Genomic DNA, 20,562 nt, shown 5'->3' on the forward strand with positions numbered 1-20,562 from the left:
TAACCCCTTAAATAGTGGGCAAAGGACATGAACAGACACTTCTCAAAAGAAGACATACATGCAGCCAATGAGCATATGAAGAAAAGCTCAACATCACTGGTCATTAGAGAAATACAAATCAAAACCACAATGAGATACCATCTCACACCGGTCAGATGGCTATTATTAAAAAGTCAAAAAATAACAGATGCTGGCAAGGTTGTGGAGAAAAGGGAACCTTTATACACTGTCGGTGGGAGTGTAAATTAATTCAACCATTGTGGAAAACAGTATGGCAATTCCTTAAGAGCTAAAAGGAGAACTACCATTCCACCCAGCAATCCCATTACTGCGTATATACCAGAGGAATATAAATCATTCTATCACAAAGACACATGCTCATTAATGTTCACTGCAGCACTATTCACAATAGCAAAGACATGCAATCAACCTAAATGCCCATCAATGACAGATTGGATAAAGAAAATATGGTACATACCTTGGAATACTATGCAGCCATAAAAAAGAATGCGATAATGTCTTTTGTGGGAAAATAGATGGAGCTGGAGGCTATTATCCTTAGCAAACTAATGCAGAAACAGAAAACCAAATACTGCATGTTCTCACTTATAAGTGGGAGTTAGATGATAAGGACTTATGAACACAAAGAAAGAAACAACAGACACTGGGATCTACTTGACAGGAGAGGGTGGGAGAAGGGGGAGGAGCAGAAAAGATAACTAATGGGTACTGGCTTAATACCTCAGTGATGAAGTAATATGCACAACAAACCCCTGTGACACATGTTTACCTATGTAACAAACCTTCACTTGTACCCCAAAACCTAAAATAAAAGTTAAAAAAAAAGAGAAAAGGCATGTGATAGCCATGTGCAGTTAAATTCAGCAGCCAAGAGCCCCTTGTGGCCATTGAGCACTTGAGGTGCAGCCAGCCAAAATGGAGATGTAGTATTCAAAGACCTTGTATTTAAAAAAATACATAATATCTAATAATATTTTATATTGGTTACATGTTGAGATGATAATATTCTGGCTATATTTATTAAATAAAATATATTAAAATTGATTTCACCTGTTGGTCTCTTAATTTTTCCTATTTGGCTACTAAAAATTTTAAAGTTATATATGTGGTTCACATTTGTGGTTTATATTTCTATTGGATAGTGCTGTGATAAAATCTAAGGCTTAAATACTATTAAGGTATAAAATTTCTCAGTGTCTTTTTGAGAATAGGAAAAAATGTATGTAATGTATGATTAACACATGGTAGACAAAATTTTAACATGGCTTCCACTGGTCCACATCCTTTTATACCTCCCCACTGGGGTAGGCAGTTTCTGTAAATAGAATGGGATTTCATTCCCTTCAATGAGGGTATATTGTATGGCAACAGTAAAGGGATTTTTGCAGATGTAATTAAGGTTTCTAATTAGTTGACTTTGAGTTAATCAAAAGGGAGATTATGCTGGATGGGGCCTGGCCTAATCAGATGATTTCTTAAAAGACACTCAAAGCAGCAGCAGACACTCACCTACCGGCCTATAAGAAGCAAACTGCCATGTTGTAGGGAAAGCCACGGCCTCCCAAAATGCTAGCGGTATTACAGGCATGAGCCATCTCACCCAGCTGTGTTTCTTCTCTTGACCAGGGATTGCAAAGATGCACACCTAGGCTTCCCTCAATTGCATGTTGTAATTATAGGGTGTTACACATCTCATTTTTGTTATACCTGCCTGTGTCTGCTGATATTAGGTCAATTGATCTGTTTTCTCATATCCTTGCATTTTGGCTTCTTATTTTTGGAAGAGGCCTTTTTTCCCTTAAATTAGTTTTTACTATGTCAACACATTTCCAAAATACTATAAGACCTACTTTTATATTAAATTAATTTCTTGTTACCCTAAGGCAGAGTTAGTTGTTCTTGGCACTATAGTTTCAGAACACTTTGCAGAGTTCTGTCACAGAATTTACCATGTTGTATAGTAACTACTTCATGTCTAGATCTACCATTAAATTAAGAATAGGGGCCACACCTTATTCAACATTGCATCCCTAACATGTGGCAGGCAATAAAATAAAACAAAATAGAATATACTATCAATTTGAATTAAAACCTCAGTGAACTTCATCAAAACATTTAAAACAAACCTGCATTATTTCCAGTAGTAAACTTCCTTCCCTCTGCAATAAGCTGATTATTTCATTGGTTGAACTAGATCTACAATGGGGTGGTGTGACAAATGGGAAATTGGGGAAGGGGAGGGAGGAGTGGGCGTGGGTTACAATTGTTTTGTGTCTTCTTCCCCCTGCCCTCCACACCCCTATGCCTAATCAACTAACCACTGTCATTGTCTAAGGTTTCAGGGCCAGAACCTCTTAAACAAGTTATTTAAGAAGTTAAGAAGTTGTCAAAAACATGACTTTCCTGCAGGTGAATTTGATGTTTTAGATTACAGAAATTGAAAGTGAGAGTAGGTAAAAAGAAGAATATAGTTCTTAAGGGAAAGAAAAGATTAAAACTATGCTCCTATTTTCCACAGTGAAGGTCGTAAGTGTCCCTGAGGTATTTTGGTTAGCTTCACTTCTCATAACTGGTGATATTTATTTTCATAATTACAGTGTAGAAAGGTTTTTTTAAAGGGAACATTTTCTGACTCCTATATTTATCTGAGTTATTATCTTTCTATGAGATTAGCTATTGTTTAAGCCCATCTCAGCCAAGTTTATTGGCAATTCCAGTCTATTTGCCAACAACTTAAGCACTTATTTTAAACTAAAGTACACCCCAATCCTTAGATGAAATCCTGCCTCAGGTTCATAACGCCAAATCAATAGAATCATTCAAATCCAAGGTTAACCCTTATCTCAGAACCAAGCTCATTCCTATTGATTAAACTTTTATTTTTGTCTTATTATGAAGAAGAGAAGGACCTTGGAAGTGGCTGCAGAAAGAAGGGTGCAATAAACAATCCATTTATGTCCCTTTGAATCAATCCATTTATGTCCCTATGAATCAATTAATTCATATAATTTTTGCTTTCAATTTTATTCCAAATATAACAGTATGTCTCCTTGTCTATAAGAATTATTTTTTCCTGATTGATGGAGTTTTTCAAATACCAACTATTATCAGTGTTTTTAAAAAAATGCTGGGGGAATAAGAGGAATGAGAATAAAACAGACATGTAGCACATGAAACAGTCACAGCAGATTTCTATAAAATTAGAGAAAAAAAAGTTTTTGAATGTTTAAAGAAATAATCTGTTTTTCTGTATGGAGAGTCCTTAAATAGCTAAAAGTAGATCAATCATTCAATCTGGTGATCCCCCTATTGGGTATCTACCCAAAGGAAAAGTCATTATATGAAAAACACACTGCACACATATGTTTATAGCAGCACAATTCACAATTGCAAAGATGTGGAACCAACCTAAATGCCCATCCACTAATGAGTGGATAAAGAAAATGTGGTATATATGCATGATGGAATACCACTCAGCCATTAAAAGGAATGAAATAATGTCTTTTTGCAACAACTTGGATGGAGCTGTAGGCCATTATTCTAAGTGAAGTAACACAGGAGTGGAAAATCAAAAACCATATGCCCTCACTTATAAGTGGGATCTAAGCTATGATTAAATAAAGGCATACAGAGTGATATAATGGACTTTAGAGACTCAGAAGTAGGAGGGTGGGAAGGGGGCTAGGGATAAAAAGCCACACGTTAGGTATAATGTGTACTACTCTGGTGATGGCTACACTAAAATCTCAGAATTCACCACCATATGGTTCATCCATGTAACAAAAAGCCACTTGTACCCCAAAAGCTATTGAAATAAAAAAAAATGCTGTATACCTTAAGTAAATACAATTTTGTTTTTTAAAAAATCTGTTTTTAAAAGAATTTTAGTTTACAAAACTTGGCACTAGCAAATGCTTGATGTTTTTATTCTCCCTATCTTTTCCTTGTAGACATTTTGATATCCTTTTTATTTTGTCTATGATGACAAAAGCAAATATACAGGTAACCATAATAATAAAAGATTTATAGAGCAAAACTAAAGTTTTTCAGAGAAGAAATTCTGCCTCAAGACTGCAGTATCAATTCTTGCCTGAATTTCCATCCTTCTGCCCTGCCCTACAAATTTTCAGACTCATCAGCCCCCAAAAACACATGAACCAATTCAAAAATAAAGAAACTAATTAATTAATTTTATATCCCTGGAGAACCCTCACGGATAAAATAGGTATGAATGGTATTTTCACCTACAAACAGGTATGCAAGAAATATCAAATTTATTTTATTTAAATCAAATTAATTCAAACTCCAAGTGTCCATCACATAGGCCAGCAGGAAATTCAACCTAGGTCCTAAGAGGTCACAAGCACCCTTTCATCTTTCAATATCATGTTCTCCTTTGATATCTCATTTTCCAAGGTCACTTAGTCGCTGCTATAATTTCAATAGTTGTACCCTCCAAAATTCATGTTGAAATTTAATCCACAATGTGGCAGTGTTGAGAGGTGGGTCCTTTAAGAGGTGAATGGGTCATGAGGGCTCTGCCTTCATAAATACATTAACATATTCATGAATCAATGGGTTAAAAGGTAAATGGATTACTAGGTTATCATGGGATTGGAATTTGTGGCCTTATAAGAAAAGCAAAAAAGACCTGAGCTACCATGTTAGCACATTCAGCCCCCTCACCCTGTGCCACTTTGAGACTCTGCAGAGAGCCCCCACCAGTAAGAAAATCCTCACCAGATGCAGCCCCTCAACCTTGGACTTCTCAGCCTCCACAACCATAAGAAATAAATTCCTTTTCTTTACAAATTATCCAGTTTCAAGTATTCTGTTATAAGCAACATAAAACAGACTAATACAATCCGTCCCTAAAGGAAGACAGCTCTGCTCATCCTATGTCAAACCTCGGTGCAGGAATATTTGTCAAAGCAGACAGTCCCATTGCCCTGGGCCCAGGAGAAACACAAAGTAAAACCACTCAAATGTCTTGCCAGTTCCTGCGGTTACTGTCAGGGAATATAGTGTAGATCACCACTATTCTTGGGAGTCATAAACCTCTAGTCTCAGTTTTGGAGAATTAATCTTCCCTCACTCATTTCCATCAAAGGAATTCAGCTTTCTCCTCTATCCTGAATATTTTTCAGAAGCTCTCTCCATCAAACAAAATCTAAGAAGGCAAGTTATTGACAAGCAACATCTCCTATCAAGTTATAAAAATTCGTCTTGAGAAAGAACAAAGACAAAATTTTCTACCAGTAATGGAGTATAAACATCAGAGGAACAAAATTCAATGTATCAAAAAATGATCATATTCAGTGATATGTTAACCAACAAGCTCTGTGGGAAAGAGGGAAAAAGAACTCTAATTTGTAGGATTTGCCTGCTTCCGTGTTGTAAATGTTCCCATTGCAGATGATTTCAAGCTAACCATGTGAACTGAACACAGAGTTGGAAAGAGATGTTCAGTAGCACATAATTATGTAATATGCCTACTACATAGATACAATAGACATAACCTCAAGAGCATGGATAATGCTGATATGTATTACCTTTGTTAACAATACAAATTATTTTCTTGTACATTTGAATTATTTAGTTTTTTAATAATGGCTTTTTCATGGCTGGGGCACACAATTTCTGAAAATTTATCAATCCACTTTTATGAACCAATACTAGCTACAAAAAATGTCAAAAGTCAAATGGCAAGCTGCAGTACAACATTGATCTTAACTACACAATGAAAGACCACAAGCATGACTTTGATAAGAACACTGTTGCTATGCTGTGAATGTCTGTATTCCTCCAAAATTCACATTGAAACTTAAACCCCAAGTTGATGGTATTTACAGGTTGGGCCTTTTGGGCAGTGATTAAGTCATGAGGTCTCTGTCATCATGAGTGGGATTAACTCCCTTTTAAAAGAGACTTCACAGAGTTGCCTGGCCCTTCCATCTCTTTTGCAATGTAAGGACATAGCATTGTCTCTTCTGCCACGTGAGGACACAACAACAAGGCACCACCTTGGAAGCAAAGAGCAAATTCTTACCAGAGGCTGGTGCCTTGACCTTGGACTTCCCAGCCTCCAGAACTGTGAGAAATAAATTTCTGTTATAGTCTATTATTTATAAATTACCTGTCTGTGGTGTTTTGTTATAGTAGCAGGAATAGACTAAGACTACCCGTGTAATGAAAATTGGCTCAGCCTCTGTAAACAAGGTAAGTAGACCTAAAGTTTTTTTTTTCACTTCTTCAGGACAGACAGACAAATCTGGCCTGCTCAAATGAGAACAGCCCCCCAGGCCATGAGATCAACTTGTTGCTTACCATTTATAACAGCTGCACTCAAACTTCTTGTTCTCATGACCATTTTGAACTCTTAAAAACATTGGGAAACCAAAGAGCTTCTGTTTATGAGAGTTAATCTCTCAATACCTGCCATATTAGAAATTAATTCTGAAATGTTTCATTAATATTTATTCATTTTTAAATAACAATAGTAAACAAATAGGTTGACATGTTTAGTACATTGGAATTTACATAAGAGCATATTTTATGAAAAATAACTATATTTTCCAGAAAAATAAAGTAATAAGAAAGGTAGCATTGTTTCACAATTTTTCAAATCTCTTTAATGTCTCTCTTAATAGAAAACAGTTGGAAAATGGATTAACATAGTCTTATAGTCCATGAGGATCTGAATATTGTCAACAACCACTTAAGTGAACTTAGAAGTGGATCTTCTCCTATTCAAGTCTTCAGATAAGATCACAGCCCTGGCAACCCCTTGATTGCAGCCAGAAAGCCAGAAGTCACAGTAAGCCAAGAGCAGATTTCTTTTTTTTTTGAGACAGAGTCTTTCTGTGTCACCCAGGCTGGAGTGCAGTGGTGCAATCTGGGTTTACTGCAAGCTCCGCCTCCTAGATTCACACCATTCTTCTGCCTCAGCCTCCCAAGTAGCTGGGACTACAGGCACCCGCCACCACGCCTGGCTACTTTTTTGTGTGTATTTTTAGTAGAGACAGAGTTTCACCATGTTAGCCAGGATGGTCTCCATCTCCTGATCTCATGATCCGCCCACCTCGGCCTCCAAAGTGCTGGGATTACAGGCATGAGCCACCACCCCCGGCCAAAGACCAGATTTCTGACAGACAAAAAGTATGAGATGGTAGATGTTTGTTGTTTTAAACCAATGAGTTTTGGGGAATTCATTACATTGCCATTGAGAACTAATACAAATGGAATAGTTGCTCAACATTCATTTATTTATTCAATGAATATATACGTTGAATGTGTGTGTACCAGTTACTGTAAGAGGAGAGGAGAAGCAGATGTGATTCTGACATGGGCCCTCTATCCTTAAGGTACCAGTCTGATGAGGGAGATAAATAGGAAAATAGATGGCATACAATATCTATAATGCAAACATAGGAACAAATTATGTGAGACCATAAAAAGGAAAATAACTAACTCTATTTGAGAAGGCTTCACTAACTACCATTTTGAATAGTTCATAAAGGTTGAGCACTTTTAAGACTCTGGCAAGTGGCACTGATTCAATAGGAGCTGCTACTTCAGGAATCAAATCAAGGAGTCTACATGTAATCATTTCTGAACCACCTACATGCAGTTATTAGATAAAGCCATGAGAGGAAATAAGATTTCTTCAGAAAAAAAGCATATGGAGAAAACCCAAAACTTAAGACTCATGCAGGTGAAATATGAGAAGACAATACTTGATTGATTTGATAATAAATATGATGTCATGCAGTGTTTGCCAGAGACGACTTTGAGGGAAGAAAAAAAAAGGCAATTGAAAAAGCTTGCTGAAGGAGATTTTAAGAATTGTTTAAATTATGTATAGAAAATGTTTGCCCATACAAATAAGAAGGAAAATTACTCCCCATCCCCTTTGGTAAAAATGGTGAATCACAGTTTTTACATAGTAAAAATGATGTTTTTAATATTAAGAAATTTAACATCTGAAATCAGCAAAATTGACTGTTACATCTTATTAATATGTCAAGTTAATATCACATGCAAAAACTGGAGTTGTTTTTTTAAATAAACTTTATGGACAGAAAAACATATAATTTTCTAAGTTAATTTAAAACTACAAAACAAAAATTTTTGCAGTTATAAGTTAATCACTTTTTAAGAAAACAATTTCACTAAGGTATATCAAGCAGAGTATCAAGAAGAAAGTTGATAAATACTGGTCAAACTGAAAACCAAACACTAGTAGAGTCTGTGCTACCTAATGAATTAAAAACCTGGACTTTGAAGTAGGAAGAGGGTCCTGGCTCTTCTACTTAAAAAATGACTAGACAATTAATGTAAGCCTCAGTTTTCTAACAAAAACAGAGATTATCATAACTATACCTTCAAAACCAGGTTTTCAGAACTCATATTAGGTAAGATGTGTGAATACACGTTGAAACATTTAACTCATTATATGATTCTTGTAGTTATCCAGGAAAAGATATCACAAATAGCCATTAAAACTATTTTTCGTATTACAGCAATTTAAAAACTTACTTTCTATTTAACCGACAAAAAGGGTATCTTGATTTTTAGCCTCGACATATGGCAGTAAAACACGAATTACAAATTGGATTTGCAAATAAATGTCAGAAAAACTTCCCTGATTTTTCATCTGAAATGTATTTTATTTGGAGGGTCTGGTGCATTTCCATAGGAAATTAATAACTTGATCAAAGCCATGAAATAAGGTTTGTTGCATTTATTTAGTCTCCTTTTACACAATGGCTTTTCCAAATCTGTGTGTGCTACTTTTGCCCGACAATGTGAAAAGGAGACCATTAACTGCAGGATACCATTTGCTGTGTAGATTTTTGGGTCTTGTTTGCACTTGACATTTGAATTAATATATCCCAATTCTCCCTCCAATTTACTTGTACATTTATTGTAGTTGGTTAAAAGAAAAAAAACTGCAGGTAAGTCAGGTAATAAACTGTGAGTTAGTAGGCCATTTATCTTCTGTAATAAATAGGAGTCAGAAAGTCGCACAGAAAATTGGGCTATAGCATTCAATAAGGCATTCAGTAATGAATCAACGTGTTACTTCCTCCACCCTATTCTGTAGGCCTCAATGAAGTAACAAAAATGTTTTTCCTCTAATAAAAGTTAGTAGTATATTCCTTTTTTAAAAAGTCCTTTCCTCACAAGAACACATCGAAAAGGATATATTTAAATACATTAAAAACACCAATTAGGATGATTTTCTCTAGCAGTACTCAGTAGGAGATGAAAGGAAAGGAGAGAAAAGGTAGACTGTGGAAAGATAGATCAAAAGGAGGGAAAGATGACTTTACATGGGCTCAGCATGCATCCCAGTAAGTTCATAAGTTACTACAATCCCTGCCCCCTTACTTTTAGCCAATGACCACTTCAAAAAAAACAGTCAACTATTGAAAGAAACTCACCTCTGCTTACATCTACCTACAAATACCTATATTTTTGTCCATTCATACTCCAGTTCCTCTTATCTCACAGAGACTGGTACTTTCTTCACTTTCCTAACGAGAACACCTCTCTCTATGTTGTCTATCTTTTCTTCTGCCTCCCTGATTGTGCTTTGTCAATAATTCAGTTATAATTTCTGCATGTAGGCTACCTTCAACCTCTCAGTCTATAAACACATTCAAGCTCCCCACAATCTTAAATATATCTTTTCTTACTTTTTGTCATTCCCACAATCTACTTTAACAGCCAATATCCTTAAGTCATTTATATTTACCGTTCCCACATTCTATTTGATTGTTCTACCCATTATAATACGGCTTCCATCACCATCAACTCCAATCAAGTTGATCTCATTTAAGCCACCCAGTGTCCTTCCAACCACACCCAAAGGGCTTCTTCAATTGTATCATGATCATTTTCCTATAGCATTTGACACCATTTCTCTTCTGAAAACTCTTCCTTCTTGGTTTTCTCAACACAACTCTTTCCTTATCTCCCTTCTACTTCTTTGTTAACTCCTTGTCTTTTCTTCTTCAATGTCTTCTTCAATGTCTTTGTGTTAATTATCTATTACTGTGTAACAAATTATCCTAAGACTTAGTGGCTTGACACAAAAAGAATCAAATACCTAGGAATACAGCTAACCAGAGAGGTAAAAGGTCTGTACAATAAAAATTATAGAACACTGCTCAAAGAAATCAGATGTGATACAAATATATGGGAAAACATTCCATGCTCATGGATAGGAAGAATCAATATCATCAAAATGGCCATACTGCACAGCCAATATATAGATTCAATGCTATTCCTATTAAACTACCAATGACATTCTTCATGGAACTAGAAAAAAACTATTTTAAAATTCATATGGAATCAAAAAAGGGACAAAATAGCCAAGGTGATCCTAAGCAAAAAGAACAAAGCTGGAGGAATCATGTTACCCAACTTCAGACTATACTACAAGGCTACAGTAACCAAAACAGCATGGTACTGGTACAAAAACAGACACACAGACCAATGGAATAGAATGGAGAGCCCAGAAATGAAGATGCATGCCTACAACCATCTGATCTTCAACAAAGCTGACAAAAACAAGCAATGGGGAAAGGATTTCCTATTCAATAAATGGTGCTGGGATAGCTGGCTAGCTATATGCAGAAGATTAAAACTGGACCCCCTCCTTAAACCATATACAAAAATTAACTCACAATGGATTAAAGACTTAAATGTAAAACCCAAAACTATAAAAACCCTAAAAGACAACAGTATTAGTCTTTTCTCATGCTGCTAATAAAGACAGTTTATAAAGGTAGTTTATAAGGGAAAGAGGTTTAATTGACTCACAGTTGCACATGGCTGGGGAGGCCTCACAATCATTGTAGAAGGTGAATGGGGAGCAAAGTCACATTTTACATGGCAGCAGGCAAGACAGCTTGTGCAGGGGAAATCCACCTTATAAAACCATCGTGTGAGACTTATTCACTACCATGAGAACAGTATGGGGTAAACCATCCCCATGATTCACTTATCTCCACTTGGCCCTGCCCTTGACACTTGGCTATTATTATAATTCAAGGTGAGATTTGGGTGGGGACACAGCCGAACCATATGAACAACCTATGCAATGCTGCTCTGGACATAGGACCTGCAAAGATTTCATGACAAAGACATCAAAAGCAATTGCAACAAAAGCAAAAATTGACAAATGGGATCTAATTAAACTTAAGAGCTTCTTCACAGCAAAATAAACTATAAACAGTAAACAGACAACCTACAGAATGGGTGAAAATATTTACAAACTATGCATTTGACATAAGTTTAATATTCAGCATCTATAAGGAACTTAAACAAATTTACAAGCAAAAAACAACCACATTAAAAAGTGGACAAAGGACATGAGCAGACACTTTTCAAAAGAAGACATACATGTGGCAAACAAGCATATGAACAAAAGCTCAACATCACTGATCATTAGAGAAACGCAAATCAAAACCACAATGAGGTATCATCTCACACCAGTCAGAAGGGCTTTCATTAAAAAGTCAAAAAAAATGCTGTTGAGGTTACAGAGAAAAGGAAATGCTTATACACTGTTGGTGGGAGTGTAAATTAGTTCCATTGTAGAAAGCAGTGTGATGATTCCTCAAAGAGCTATAAGCAGAACTATCATTCAACCCAGCAATCCCATTACTGGGTATACACCCAAAGGAATATAAATTGTTCTACCACAAAGACACATGCTCGTGAATGTTCACTGAAGCATTGTTCACAATAGCAAAGATGTGGAATCAACCTAAAAGCCCATCAACAGCAGATGGTATAAAGAACATGTGGTACATATACACCATAGAATACTATGCAGCCATAAAAAAGAACAAGATCATGTCCTTTACAGGAACATGGATGGAGCTGGAGGCCATTATGTTTAGCAAACTAATGCAGGAACAGTAAATCAGATACTGCATGTTTTCACTTGTAAGTGGGAGCTAAATAATGAGAACCAATAGAAATAGAGGGGAACAACAGACTCTGGGCCTACTTGAGGGTAGAGGGTGGGAGGAGGGAGAGGATCCGGAAAAGTGACTATCAGACACTATGCTTAGTACCTGGATGACAAAAAATCTATACATCAAACCCTCATGACACGAGTTTACCTGTATAACAAACCTGCCCATGTACCCCTGAACCTAAGTAAAAGTTAAAATAATTTAATAGGGCCAGGTGCTATGGCTCATGCCTGTAATCTCAGCACTTTGGAAAGCCGAGGTGGGTGGATTACCTGAGGTCAAAAGTTCAAGACCAGCGTGGCCAACATGGCAAAACCCCGTCTCTACTAAAAATATAAAAATGAGCTGGGCTTGGTGGCTCAAGCCTTTAATCCCAGCTACTCAGGAGGCTGAGGCAGGAGAATTGCTTGAACCCAGGAGGTGGAGATTGCAGTGAACGGAGATTGCACCACTGCACTCCAGCCCGGGCAACAAGCACAAAACTCCATCTCAAAAAATAATAATAACAATTAAATAGACAATAACTTACTGGCTTGAAACAGCAAACATTAATTACCTCAAAGTTTCTGTTGCTCAGGAATTTAGAAACGTCTTGGGGAAAAGGGAAAACACCCTTCTGGCTTAGAGTCTCTCACGAGGTTACAGTCAAGATATTGGCTGGGGCTACAGTGATCTAAAGGCTTGAGTGGGACTAGAGAATTCATTTCCACAATGGTTCACCCATGTGGCTGTTGGTAAAGGTCTTAGTCTGTCGCTAGCTTTTTACAGATGTCTCAGTTCCTCACTGGCTATTAGCAAGAAGCCTTGGTTCCTCACCACATGGATCTCTTCACAGGCTGCTTGAGTGTTTTCACATGACAAATAGATTTCACCAGATCAAACAATGAGGGAGAGAGAGAGGGAGACAGAGAGAGTGAGAGAGAGAGCGAGCGAGCCAGAGAGAGACAGAGAAAGCTACAATACTTTTTATGCCATAGAAATTATACACTGTTACTTCTGCTTTAATTTTATTTATTGGCAGTAAGCCATTAAATCCAGCCCAACACTAAAAAAAAGGGAAATTAAGCTCCACCTCTTAAGAGTATCAATTAATTTATGAACGTATTTTATACTACCACAGACTTCTACATTTTATTTCCTGAATGTTGCTGTTACTTAAGGGTCTTACCTCTGCCCTCTTATCATCGTATTCACCCTCCCTGGGTGATCTCAACTATTCCCATTGTTTCAATTGTCATCTATATTATAGATGAATCTAAAATCAGTTTCTAGCCTCGATCCCTTTCCCAAACCCATATTTGTATTTTCAACTGCCGATTATCCTACGTCTCCACCTAGAAAGCCAATACAATCTGTCCAAAACTAAACTTCTGTTTTTCTTCCCCCTTGCTCCAATTTGGCTCTTTATATCTTCAACTCAATTAATTACCCACGTTAGAAAACATGAATCATTCTCAATTCCTACTTCTTCTTCTTACCTCTCATAACCTTTGATATGGATTTATCCCTACTGTTTATGCCTTCTAAATAACTCTCAATATATTTTCTTCTCATCATCATTACCATCTTTGTACAGGCTGTCATCATTCCTCTCCAAGTCTACTGCAGTAGCCTAATAATTGATTTCCCTATGTCTAGTCTCTCCCCATTCTAATTTACTTTTTGTCAGATTTATCTTGGCTAAAATATAGATGTGAGATCATATATCTCTATAAAAGCCTTGAATGGCTCACCAATAACCAGTTTAAAGAGCTCAAGCTCTTTAAAATGATATATAAGGCCCTTTAAAATCTGATCCTAATATGTTTTAGCTTCATCTCGTCACTGTTTCAACAAACCTTCACCAAATAATTGTCATTCCCTGAAAATGCCATGTAGTTGCACACATTCACATATTTGCATATGCTATTTCCTCTGCCTGCAATACCCACTACTCTCTGCTCTGCTAGGGAAACTCCTGTTTCCAGAGTTCAAATACCACCTCTTTCACGAAGCTCTCTCTGACTTCCCTAGGTGGGAAGTCATTTCATCTACTATGGTTTCACATTATCTTGCATATACTGATGGCATATCTTTGTTAACCTATACTTTGTGAATGACTTTAGGACTGATTCAGTTTCAAACGTTTTGTCCTTTTGTCTTTGTATGAACATGAATAAATGTTTCAGACTGTTTTCCATTATTTAATTCAGAAAATATAATTGCTAGTGACAATTGCTGGCCCCCTCCAGGACTTCCAGAATAATCTGTTGCTGGAAAAGACCTGTCTCACAGAATTTTTGAAATCTTTTCTCATTTTGTGTTGTTAATCTGCATCATTGAAGAAGACAAAGTGCTATTTCGCGTCCACAGCATAAGTAAATATATTAGCAACGTTTTCCTTTCCACGTTGCCCATTTCCCATTCCCCACTATTACAAACCCACATTCCATGATAAGCAGCTGAGGTATCATCAGGAGAACTCAAAAGAAAAGGCACCTACAAATGTATGCATACACGTAGTTAAAGACATTTATCCTTGTAAGTGCCATCTATTAATTTTGTTCCTTTATTGTGTAATCTTGGACTTAGGGACAAATAGCACATCACCATTATTATTGGAAAAATCCCCAGATGTATCAGGGTGATCATAACATCTTGGCACAGAAGCTTTTGTTAAATTTATATTCAAAAGATAAGATAAATACCAAAACTAAATATACTCTTATAGCACAAATGGGGCAAGAACTCTCAGTCAGCTCTAGTTCTCACCCATCTTCTTTTTTTTTTCCAAGACCGAGTCTCGCTCCTTGCGCAGGCTGGAGTGCAGTGGCACAATCTCCGCTCACTGCAACCTCCCCCTCCTAGGTTCAAGCTATTCTCGTGCCTCAGCCTTCCAAGTAACTGGGATTACAGGCATGTGCCACCACGACCAGCTAATTTTTGTGTTTTTAGTAGAGACGGGGTATCACCATGTTGCCAAACTAGTCTCGAACTCCTGGGCTCAAGTGATTCACATTCAGCCTCCCAAAGTGCTGAGATTATAGGCATGAGCCACTGCACCCGGCCGCCATCACTCATTTTTAAAAGCACATTTATTGAGCTCTTTCTAAGAGACAGGTTGCATTAGGCACCTGATGAGAGCCAAGGTTCCTGCTACCATGAAGCTTATATTCTGGGACAAGAGACACCCAAGTAAGAAATGAAGACATAAAAACACAAAGTAATTACAAATTAAGATAAATCTAAAATTAAAGGAGTGAAACACGTGATGACATAGATATTAACTAGGGGCAGAGGGTAGGAGTTGTTTAGATGTAGTGGTCAGGGATAACTGTTTAGAAGAATTGCCACTTGAGCTGCTATCTGTAGGATGAAAATGAGCCAGCCATGTGGAGACCTGTGGGAAGAATATATCCAAAAAGGGAACAAGGGAAATGATACCTTAAATACAATGTCAAAATTACAAAAAAGACCCCTCAAAAATGCCAGTTATCAGCAGATGGCAGTATCCATATATGTAAGAAAAGAAATATAGGTCAATAGAGTTTGAAATATACACTTGTTTCAGATAGCCATGTCTTAAATTGGATGTCCAGTATGATTCATCCTAATTTGGAATGAGTAAGTAGCCGTATTTAAGCCAACTCAAGGCAAAATTACCAGGCCCTGTTGATACTCTACTACCCGAAAAGTTCTTCTCCCTAGGGTCCCTGCCACAGTTGCCTCTTTTCACTTTCCTCCCTAAACTACTTCTTCTGTATTTACCTTTTAAACATTGTTCCTCACATTTTTATTCTTTTTTGGCTCTCTACAATCTTTCTCAAAGTAATCCATTCCCATTGGCCCCCATGTACTAAACTCTCTTCTGAGTTTACAAGTCAAATATATACCATTGGATTTTGCCACATAAATGATGCACTAGGACCATAAATTCAGCAGAGCCAAAACTGGATATGTTGTTTCTTGTCCTGGCCACACATTCCAATCATTGCCTATGTAACCTCCCTGGCACCCACATTGATCACTTGCCCATGCTTGCCACCTGGATCCTCTTCTACTTTCTGACTTCTTCCCCTCAGCTCCCACATTCAGTCACCCAATCTCCTGATTTTATATTCTCCATATTTACTGGAGTAAGCTCATTTAGAAATTAATGTATCAATGCTGAATTATTTACTTATCTACACTATGACCTGAATTATATAGTAGTATCCACTAATTATGTGTTTACATGTGCCAAGTACTCTAATAAGTGACTCACATGCATTATGTCATTTCATCCTTCCAATAGCCCTATGAGCTAGGAACAGTATTATTCCTCTTTTATACATAAGAAGAGTAAAGCTTACCAATGTACAACAATTTGCCTAAAGTCACCTATATAAGTGGAAGGGAAAAATTTAACCCACATATTTTGACTCTAAAACATGACCTTTTATACAGTGTCTCATAAAAAAGAAATGGAAAATTAGCTTTCATAAGAAGAATCTAATTTGATAGTTCTTTTAGGAACAACTTTCCCACTTCAAAGGTTTTAGGATTCAAGGATAAATGACACTAAATCCAGCTATAAGGTGAGATGGTATACAATCCATTAAAACAGTGGTTCTGAAATGTTTTCAGGTAGCAAATACCTGGAACTTATGGTGTTATATGGAAAAATTTTAAATATATTAATAAATTTAATTTCATCAAAAAGACTGTAACATAAGACCATATTTTACATAAATGTCCCCACATTATTTTGAATATATAGGTTTTTCAGTCACATGAAATATTTGATCCATTACTGTTTCTTTTTCTTTAATCTGCTAGCTGAAAAATGCTAGCAATCTACTAATTTTTTAAGAATGACTATGAGGGAAAAAAGCTTAAAATTGAAAAAAAAAATTTTTCTGTTAATTAGAAATACATCATCATTCAATTTAGTAGATCATCTTAGTCCAACCTACTGAACTCTTTCATATGAGCATCATTTGAGAACCACTGAAATATACATTTATTAAGCACCTATATTTAAGAAAATATGCAATGTGTTATGGGAAAACAGAATAAAATATCATGTCTCAGTTTACAAACTTACCAAGAAGAAAAAAAAATTCCTTACAGGGTTTTGATTTTGTCTTCTAAGACTATATAAATGTATGAAAAATGTTTACGCTTACTATAGGAAAATTAACGATTGCAGCTATGGAATAATCATCAATGCAAATTAAAACCTGTATATATGTATATGGGAGGTCTTCAAAGAAGTTATGAAATAGGGTGACACTATCAAATTCATACATTAGAAAATTTACTTTTGGAGTAATGCATTGTGAAAAATTAGATCAAGAGAAACAAGAGGCACTTGCAATAGTCCAAGTAAAAATGTGGCCCTGAAATAGGATAGTAAAGTAGGAAGGAAATAATTTGAAAGAGGATCCTTAAAATATAGAATCACTATGAATTGACTTGACTGGATTTGGAGGTTGAAAAAAGAATCAAAGATGACTCACCAAAGTTTCTAGTTATGATACCTAGATGGAAGGTAGATAGGTTTTTTTTTGGGCGGGGAGGGTGGGGGAGGTATACACATAAGACTATGAAAAGTTCTAAGGCACATAAGAGTAGTGAGGGAATATGAAGGTGGGGAATAGGAAAAGCTGGCCTAAAATGAGGAGTAAGAACTGAAATAACAGAAGATAAAAAGCAGATATTATAGGCTGAGGAAGATGTGGAATCCCTCATACTGCCTTTAGAAAGACACCCATTAGAAAACTATTACTAGGGAAATGACATGGTTGATTTAAATCATTGGAAATGATTTTAGTGTCAACGACGCAAAAAATATTTGGAAATCGTACATCTTGGTTTCTTGACAAATGCCATAACAACTATTATCATAATGGTACCAAGAAATATTTCAAATAGAAACAGAGAATTCACCCACTTAAGTCACCTACTTAAGAAAATTTTGCATCAGTGTAGGCTGGAGTGAAAGTTTACAGTATTGAAATTCAAACTGACAAGGTAAAAGACATTTTATATGCTTTACTGAAACACTGGCAAATCTTTTGTAATATCTTAATTCAGAGGGAAAAAAGTCTTAAAGGAGACTGACTACATGTCAGAATTTTGAAGCATTCACTATTTAAATCAAAATACTTCCTAATATGTACTGTCTCAACCCATAAAACAGATCAGCAATTTATATGGCCAAACGAGTCCCGTCTTTATGACAAAAATTTACTTAGATAAACTAGTAGTCTTGTCTCTGCCCACCACCCCATAGCACAGTTTGGTCTGTTATCAATCAAAGTCTGTCTTAGTTTACTAGGGCTGCAATAACAAACTACCACAGACTGGGTGGCTTAAAAAACAGAAATTTATTTTCTCATAGTTTTGGGGGCTAGTAGTCCAAGATCAAGGTGTCAGCATGTTTGGTTTCTTCTGAGGCGTCTCTCTTCGCTTGCAGATGGCCACCTTCTAGCTATGTCTTCAAATGTGTTTATGGAAATATTGCTCACAGAATCTATAGGAAGCCTGGAAAATCAGGCTTGGAAAATAAAAGAAGCAAGAAATAAAAGCAAAGAATGAAGTAAGGACTTGTATGGATCTTGCCACACTGGCTTGCCACCACCACTGGACTGGTAATACCATACATGCATTCTAATGCCCTGAAAAATTCCTACACTTTGAGTCTTTGTCTCGTTTTCTTGAGATTAAAAGCCTGAGGCATAGGGCTTCCTTCTGTAAGAAGGGCTTCCTTCCTATACAGAAGGACATTAAAATGCTGGATAGCAAATAATTTCTATTCAGTACAAAATCTACTGCCTTAATCTATTACATCTGATACATTCCAATAAATGTAAAGTTATCCAAATGGCTATATCCAAGGCAGTGAATTCACAGCCTGTCTACCAAATCGAAGCAGTCAGGTTTGGCAGTTTTTCTTTTAGTTCTTTTATGGTGGGCATTTACCTCAGGTTTAACACTGTTCCCACAACTTCCTAATGTATTTCACTCATCCTGACGCTCAAGTTTATAGCCCTGCTTTCTTGGGTATTTGAATTGTAACCCTTGGACTATGCCTTCTAAGCATTGTTTTGTGAAAGTTTCGTTTGAATTGTAAGGTCAGTAAAAATAGCAGTAGAAGACATAAAATTCCCAGCCCTGCTACCATTTGCTATTTGAGACCAGGAAAAACCATTTACCTTATTTCAAAAAGTAGTGAATTCAATGAGTTGGACTTCATTATTTCTAAAATGTATGAAGAAATAATGTATGAGGGAGAGTGCTATGAGAGCATGTACTATATTCAGAAATATGTATTTTCCACTTGAGGCAAGAAAGGATCTTTGTTCTCTACCTGGGCTACACTTCAGAGGAAAAACCGAAAGCAAAGGTCAGAAGGAGGCAGAGGAAGTTATGAACCATGAAACTGGAGCCATTATCATAACATTATGAGATTCTAGATTCTTTGTAACTTCCCCATATTTGTTACTTATAATTCATTTGCCTCATAATAATAAACAGTAAAATTACTCAAAATCAAAGGCCCAAAGGGTATCTTTGGGGCACTAAAAGTAGGAAGTTAAGACAACTACATTCCATATGCAAAGTCTCAAAGGAGACGATCCCCAAATAATCAAATGGATAATAATACTGAGTAAATAGGGAGCTGGCTGCATCCCTCCATCCTCTGACAAGAACTATGACAATTACAAAAAATAAAGATGAAAATATGTAAAAGGGGGGGAGCCCATTACTCTGCAATAGGAGCCCAAATGAAAAAAAGTGTGTCAACACACACACACCTACCATTCTCGACACAATTCTTTTTAGTAGCTATCACATTTCTTCTACACACACACATACACAAAACATACTTGGGGTTCCTTGACATTATCTTACGTAGAAAATTACTAAGCAAATAATCAATTTGACTAAGTAGGGGGGCTTATCATTTTCTCCCTATTCAATTAATGAAAAAGATAAAAAACTTTTATCTATAAAGATGATTCTTGGTTCCACAATGCTTCTTAACAGAAATAGCTTAAACAATAATCATTTTAAAAAATAACAGCTAAGCATTGTACATTTTTAAAAAATAGTATTTTCGTTTGTACAAATATCAGCGGGTCCCATTCATCATTCAGGTACCTTTTCAAACAGGATCTAACTTTGTAATGTTAGGTAATAGGCATATAGGCTGAAGCCGGACTGCCAAGATTACAATTTCTGGCTCTGTCCTTAATATAACTTTGGGCATCTTTCTTCCTTTCTCTACTTCCTCTATAAAACGAAAACAGTAAGAATTCCCACCTAAGTGTCGTTGTGATAACTAAGTGAAATAGTGTGTGTAATGTGCCAAGGAATTTCTGGAGCTACCAAGCACTTAAACTAAGTTCAAACTAAGTTTGGTTACTTTCACGTTATAAAGGAATTTTTAGGAGTCACCTAGGCACTCTCCTAAAGTCTCAAAATAACTTAATACAGTACTTCTAAGGAGTTCAAGTGCCTCCTTATCTGCGACGCCATCTCAGATGCTCTTCAAATGAAAGGGACCCTTCAAATCAGAGTT

At 36.4% G+C, this 20,562-nt stretch overlaps 1 long non-coding RNA gene across 1 annotated transcript in view; it reads right to left on the minus strand.

The window, feature by feature from the left end:
- The window catches only part of LOC129031418 (uncharacterized), a 60,283-nt gene that overhangs the window by 38,850 nt on the left and 871 nt on the right, over nt 1-20,562 (minus strand). The window lies entirely within an intron of this gene.

Source organism: Pongo pygmaeus, chromosome 11, assembly GCF_028885625.2.
Source record: "Pongo pygmaeus isolate AG05252 chromosome 11, NHGRI_mPonPyg2-v2.0_pri, whole genome shotgun sequence".
NCBI classification, from domain to species: domain Eukaryota; kingdom Metazoa; phylum Chordata; class Mammalia; order Primates; family Hominidae; genus Pongo; species Pongo pygmaeus.